Raw genomic sequence first — 7,065 nt, forward strand, 5'->3', positions numbered from 1 at the left:
AGTTTTTGTTGTGTGAGGCTTTTCCTAAGACAGGAACAAGCCAAAACTAGTTTGACAATGAAGAGTGCTGAAAGCAACCACACCACACCTATTCCTAGCTTGTATACCTACAGTGAAAGGATTGTGCCACTGTTGCATCAGCTCTGACCTGAGTTAACATTCAGATCCATCTGGGCCCTTCCATCATTATCTTAGAAATCAGGTTCAGCTTGTATAGTTGCGAAGACTAGTGAAGCTACCAGGAATTTTAGCATCATCTCCAACCTCTTTTGCTTATACAAGGAAGATTTCCATTGTTAACTTTCCATGCCCTGTAAATAAAAATCAGACACATGACTTAGAAAAGTTGCAAAAGAATGTCTGTGTTTCAAAAGAAGTAAAGGTGAGATTCTGATCCATTAAAGCAAACATGAGTTTTACTACTGATTTCAGTAAAGTCCTAAACTCACCACAGAATATGAATGGAAATAAAGGCCACATGGCCGTGTCCTGCAATCTCAACTCATGCTTGTTTTCATTCTTTGTGGGCACAACCAGAATAATAATGAAGCTATTTGCACAAAAACTTGGAGGATTAAGCCTACAGAAATCAATCCTGCTCTTGTAAAAAGTAGAACTCTGACTTCAGAAGGAGCAGGATTCAGTCAGTAGTTCACCCTGTAATTTAGGCTATGCAAAACTAATGCACATGCTGAAGAACTACTCATAGTACTCACAGTAGAAGCATCTAAAATCAAACATTCATATCTTTACAAAAATATGAAATAGTTAACTTGAAAAATCTTCATTATCTTCAGAAATGAACAGCCTTAAAATAGCCTATGATTAAGCACTCAAGACAATAGCTGTAATAATCCTTGGTTGCTTAATAGTTTGAGGAATGCACTAAGTTTTAACAGATTTAATTCTTTAATATGTTGTTGTCATGACTAAGAATTGTTTTGGAAAGAAAAGCAAAAAGTAATTGAAATGAAACTGGCATGACAATTATGACTCATTAAACAAGCTGCAAGAGCCTCTGTACAAAACATACATGAATGAAACATTCTAAAATTACACAAGAATATGTCCCAGCAAGAGTAAGAGAGACATACTAAGCTAACATTTTTACATTTTTTCATACTTCCACCTTTCCACAAAAAACTGGATTTTTTTTACTTTAAAATAACCACAGAACACCACTTAGCATGTCAGCATCTCTGTTGCTCTATCTATAATGTACACTGAAGGAATTCTGAATAAATACCTCCAGCTATGGGAGACAGAGAACCTAAGGCATAGAATGACTTACACAAGGACACAGGATAATAAATAACACAGGTATAACACCAGAATTCTTGACCAGAAGCATAACTACTATTTTCAAGTAGTTATTTTTAAGCAGAAAGCAGGGGGGCAGGAGTTGCTGGGGTGCTGCTGTCATACAGGATTCCCACAGCATGGTTGCTGATGCCACTGCCTAGGATCTGCATTCACGAGCTGCTGCTGCTGCCATGCAGTCTCACCAATAGCCACCACTGAGGTGCTCCTCTAAGTTAGGGGGGTGCCCCACTTGCCCACCCCTAGGTAACACTACTGCTTTGGACTGCTAGTCCTGTGCTTAATTCCGGATTATTCTTTTTGATCTCATTCACACAGGTGTAAATTGAGATAGCTCAATTATAATCCTTGATTACTCTTTGGGGAAGGTTGTCTCAGTGCCCATTGCCCCCATTCATGCACATAGCTCTTCTTCTGCCTGTTTGATACCAACTGGCATCCTCAACTAAGTCTCTGCTTTTCTTAGTTAGTATTCTCCATGCTATCCATGTGGGTGTTGTCTCTCATTACGCTGTCTGGCCCTCTAGCTCCAGCTTAGAGAAGTCCCTCCCCTACCGATCCTCCAGCTCTCAAGCCTTCTGGCTTCAGTCCTTGTGCATAGGAGAAAACTATCCATCTTGTCAGCACAGGGAAGACAACCTTCTGCTGTTGTAACTTCAGTCTTTTCCATCCCACATTCTCCAGCTCAGGGAAGTCCACAGGGTAGATGCATCTCTAAGAGCTTTTCTCTTAGCTGTCTAGGGGAGTACAGCCAATTTCTACCAGGCCCAAGCTAGCCACCTCCTCCAATGAACGGCTGCAAACATCTACTTTTTCTGCTTTCCCATGGAACAACAGTCTCCATAATTGGGTTCAGATTGGGTCAGAACAACTTTACTAATGGCACCTTCCCAATACCTTTGCTTTGGTTATCAACATGCAGCACTAAATACACCTTTAAATTTAAGTCCTTAAAAATGTAAGCTCCTTGGACAAGGGACTAGAGACAAAATTGTGGGCCATCCCTCTAATAGTTTTAAGCCACAGTTGCACTTGTTTAATCCTTCACTGCTCTGAGATCTGGAATGATGCAAATATACTGAGGACTGGAAGAGGGCCAATGTGGTCCCTATCTTCAAAAAGGGAAAAAAAGAGGACCCGGGAAATTACAGGCCAGTTAGTCTGACCTCAATCCCGGGTAAGCTCTTTGAAAAAATTATCCTGGCACACATCCAGGAGGGCCTTGCGGGGGAATGCATGCTCAGGGGCAACCAACATGGGTTCATCAGTGGCAGGTCTTGTCAGACCAACCTGGTGGCCTTTTACGATCAGGTCACCAAATCATTAGACGCAGGGGTTGCTGTGGATGTAGTCTTTTTGGACTTCCGGAAGGCTTTCGACACTGTCTCTCACCCTGTCCTCATCAAAAAGCTGGGAGACTGTGGTGTCGATGCCCACACGGTCAAATGGGTCGCCAACTGGTTGGAGGGCCGCACCCAGAGGGTGGTAGTGGATGGGTTCTTCTCGACCTGGAAGGAAGTGGGCAGTGGGGTTCCGCAGGGCTCGGTCCTCAGGCCCGCACTGTTCAACATCTTCATCAGTGACTTGGATGAGGGGGTAGAAAGCACCCTGTTCAAGTTTGCTGATGACACTAAGATGTGGAGGGATGTGGGTGCACTAGAAGGGTGCAATAGGCTACAAACTGACCTTGACAGGTTGCAACGGTGGGCGGATGAGAATAGGGTTTAACACTGATAAGTGCAAGGTGTTGCACATGGGGAGGAAGAACCGGCACCACACTTACAGGTTGGGGAACTCCCCTCTTGCCAGCACGGAGACGGAAAAGGATCTTGGAGTCGTCATTGACTCCACGATGAACATGGGCCGGCAGTGTGGGGAGGCAGTCAAGAAGGCCAATCGTACCCTGTCATGCATCCACAGATGCATCTCGAGCAGGTCCAGGGAGGTGATCCTCCCCCTCTATGCGGCACTGGTCAGGCCGCAGCTGGAGTACTGCGTCCAGTTCTGGGCGCCACACTTCAAGAGGGACGTGGACAATATGGAAAGAGTTCAGAGGAGGGCCACTCGTATGATCAGGGGTCAGCAGGGCAGGCCTTATGAGGATAGGCTACGGGACCTGAACCTGTTTAGCCTCCACAAGAGAAGGTTAAGGGGGGACCTTGTGGCCTGCTACAAACTGGTCAGGGGGGATCAGCAGGTATTGGGGGAGTCCCTGTTCCCCCGTGCGCTGCCAGGAGTGACCAGGAATAACGGTCACAAACTGGCGGAGGGTAAGTTTAGATTAGATATTAGGAGGCGCTACTTCACAGTCAGGGCGGCTAGGGCCTGGAACCAGCTTCCAGGGGAAGTGGTGCAGGCTCCTAGCCTGGGGATTTTTAAAAGAAAGTTAGATGAGCACCTTGCCGGGGTCATCTGACCCCGGTGCTCTTTCCTGCTAAGGCAGGGGGTCGGACTAGATGATCTACCTAGGTCACTTCCGACTCTAGCTACTATGAAACTATGAAACTACTAGAGGAGACCTAGGAGCCATTGAGCTCAAGAACCTACCAAGAAAGCCCCTCTTACTTCTCAACTGTACTCCTATTTTACAGCTTCAAAAAGTAGGATTTTCTGAAGGCCTCCTTTTGGTTGTCTATTCCAGTGCCTGTGCATCAACACCAAGATATCAAAATGAAGGTACTATGACCCTTTGATTGGGTGATGGGTCTGCTGTTCAGACATCCCACTTTTTATATTAATAAACAAATGAAAATGCCTGAGATGCCATATGCTGTATATAATTAAAAAATATATTCTCAAGATGACAAGGATTTATGCTGAGAATCTGAAAGCACTGATAGACAAGCAATAATAATGGCAGCAGCAAGAGTGCTTTTCAACAACAGGTTGTGTCTACACTACAGCTTGTAGGCCTTGCTGTACCGAAACACTTGTCTGAACACAAAATCTAGTGCTGTTATACTACACCGCTGCTCATCATGTGCTTTACAACAATTTCAACCTAATACTCAGAAAGTACAGAGTTGTACATAAACATCACATAGGGTTTAAACTGTTTGACTAGAATTAGATGCAACCTTGGAGTAAAAAAACTGACCCAGTTCTAATGAGATAAAAAATTACCAACAATTTACTCTAGGTTCCTCTCATGCAGGAAGCTATCAAGGATAAATGAACCAATGCAATTTGCTTTTGTTTGGTATCTCACAAATAAGTATCAAACAACATATACATTTCAAAGACAGCATATTGGATGGGAGTCTTAGCTGATTTTAATAGAACCATAGAAAATGAGGGTTAGAAGGGACTTCTGGAGTTCATTTAGTCGAACCCCCTGCTCAAAGCAGGACCATCCCCAACTACATCATCCCAGCCAAGTCTTTGTCTAGCCAGAGCTTAAAAACCTCCAAGGCTGGAGAGTCCACAACCTTTTTGGGTAACTTGCTTTACTACCCTCCTTGTGAGAAAGTTTTTCCTAATATCTAACCTAAACTTCCCTTACTGTAACTTAAGACTATTGCTCCTTGTTCTGTCACATGCCACCGCTGAGAACAAACTAGTTCCATCCTCTTTGGAACCCTCTGGAAGTCTCTCAGTCTTCTCTTCTACAGACTAAATAAGCCCAGTTCCCTCAGCTTCTCCTCATAAGTCATGTGCCCCAGCCCCCTCACCACTCTTATTGCTCTCTGCTGGACTCTCTCCAGTTTATCCACATCCTTCCTGTAGTGGGGAACCCAAGACTGGATACAGTGGCACAAAACAGTGAGGAACCCAAAACTAGACTCCAGAGGTGGCTTCACTAGTGTCAAATTGAAGGGAATAATCACTTCCCTGAATCTGCTGGCAATGCTCTTACTAATGAAATAGTGTCTCAATACTTGTCCAATGATATAACACATTGGGTAAAGAACCAAGGATATTGTAGTTATACCCCTGCCATAACCTAATACTGATGCAACATAGAATACCTACTCCTCACCACTTTTTGTATGTTTTACTGACAGCCAGGAGTAAGAATTCTTGAGCTATCTTGACAGTCACTGAGCTTCGTTATATAGCAACACATGTTGTGAAGCCCTCCGGGTCCCATATAGCTGAGCCGGTAGGGAGCCGCGCTTCCGAGCCGCGCAGCGCGAACAGAGCGCGCAAACAGGCACACTCTGTAAGAGCGCGCCGGCGTTTGCGCAGGCGTTCGCGCCAGCGGGCGGGCTGGGAGGGCCAGGAGTGGGACTCCTGTACGGGTAGGACGTAGACACCACACAGGTCTACAAATAGCAGCTTAGAAGGATGTATACGAGGAGTGCTGCTAGGGCCTCTGCCCAGGGGGACAAGGCTAACCGGGGCTGGTCTGAGGCCTCCACCCAGACCGAGCCAATGGGGGAGCTGATGTCCCCCTACCTCCCGGCCTGCGGGGGATCCCCAGCAGGGCCGGGGGGGGCAGAGATTGGGAGCCCCCACACCTGTCCGGCAGGTGCCCGGCTTAGGGCTCTGGAGGCACAGGTGAGGGAGCTCCAGGAGGAGGTTAGCAGGCTGAGGGGGATCAGGGAGGCGGAGGAGGAAATTGACACTTATTTCCTTTCCCTGCAGGACCAGGCACCCAAGAAAGAAGCAGCCCAGGGAAGGACCTCCACAGCAGAGTGGCAGACGGTCACAGCCAGGACCGGAGCAGCTCGCAGCGAGCAGGTACAAGCTTCTCCAGTCCGACTGGAGAACAGGTACGAGGCCTTGGTGACTCTGCAGGAGATGGAAAGGGAGGAGGAAACCCTTGGGCAGGAAGAAATGCCACATTCTTCACACTCCAAACAGCTCAAGAGATCCGAGAGGACCCAGAAGAGGAGGAGACGCGTGCTCGTCATAGGCGATTCCATCCTGAGAGGTACGGAAGGGCCCATTTGTCGCCAGGACCCTTCAGCACGAGAGGTCTACTGCCTGCCTGGAGCTAAGATTCAGGATGTGACGGAGGTAATCCAGGCCAGGATCAAGCCCACCGATTACTACCCCATGGTCCTTGTCCATGTGGGTACTAATGATGCGGCCAGGAGAACCCCCGATCACCTGATGGCGGACTACCAGGCTCTGGGCGGCGTGCTGAGGGAATTTGGTGCACAGGTGGTATTCTCTTCCATCCTACCAGTGAACGGACGCGGAAGACGGCATGAGAACTGCATCCAAGAGACCAACTGGCGGCTTCGGCAGTGGTGTCTCGAGGCAGGCTTCGGCTTCCTGGACAATGACCCACACATTACAACGAGGGACATGCTCAGCTGGGATGGGCTTCACCTGTCCCCCAAAGGTAAGCGTGTGTTTTCTTCCAGGTTGGCGGATCTCCTCCGGCAGGCTTTAAACTAGGCTCATCGGGGGAGGGGAAGATGAGGGTGGGGGAAGCTGTGGACCACCAAACCAGGTGGCACCCACAAGGACAGCCCAGCCTGAAGAAAGAGAGCTTTGGGAACGTGAAAGACAGGGGGTGGACAGCAATACGGCACAGGTAAGGAACGGGAAGGTTAGAGACAAAAAGTCCTTTAGGACTTGGAGCGAGGGGGTAGCAAAAGCACCAGTCACAGGGCTCAAGTGCCTATATACTAATGCTAGGAGCATGGGGAACAAGCAGGATGAACTAGCGCTCCTGGTTGCACTAAACGACTACGACTTAGTGGGGCTGACGGAAACCTGGTGGGATCCATCCCACGACTGGGCGGTACATATTGAGGGCTATAGATTGTACAGAAAGGACAGAGTGGGGAA

General features: G+C 47.6%; 1 long non-coding RNA gene across 1 annotated transcript; it reads left to right on the top strand.

Moving 5' to 3' along the window:
- The first annotated feature begins 5,919 nt into the window (after positions 1-5,919).
- On the top strand, positions 5,920-6,572 carry LOC149859750 (uncharacterized). Its single transcript, XR_016443425.1, has 3 exons — positions 5,920-6,035; positions 6,127-6,196; positions 6,455-6,572. It is a non-coding gene; the product is annotated as an uncharacterized LOC149859750 (long non-coding RNA).
- The last annotated feature ends 493 nt before the right edge of the window (positions 6,573-7,065 follow it).

This window comes from Crocodylus siamensis, chromosome 7 (genome assembly GCF_052110815.1).
Source record: "Crocodylus siamensis isolate JL-2025a chromosome 7, ASM5211081v1, whole genome shotgun sequence".
Lineage (NCBI taxonomy): Eukaryota > Metazoa > Chordata > Crocodylia > Crocodylidae > Crocodylus > Crocodylus siamensis.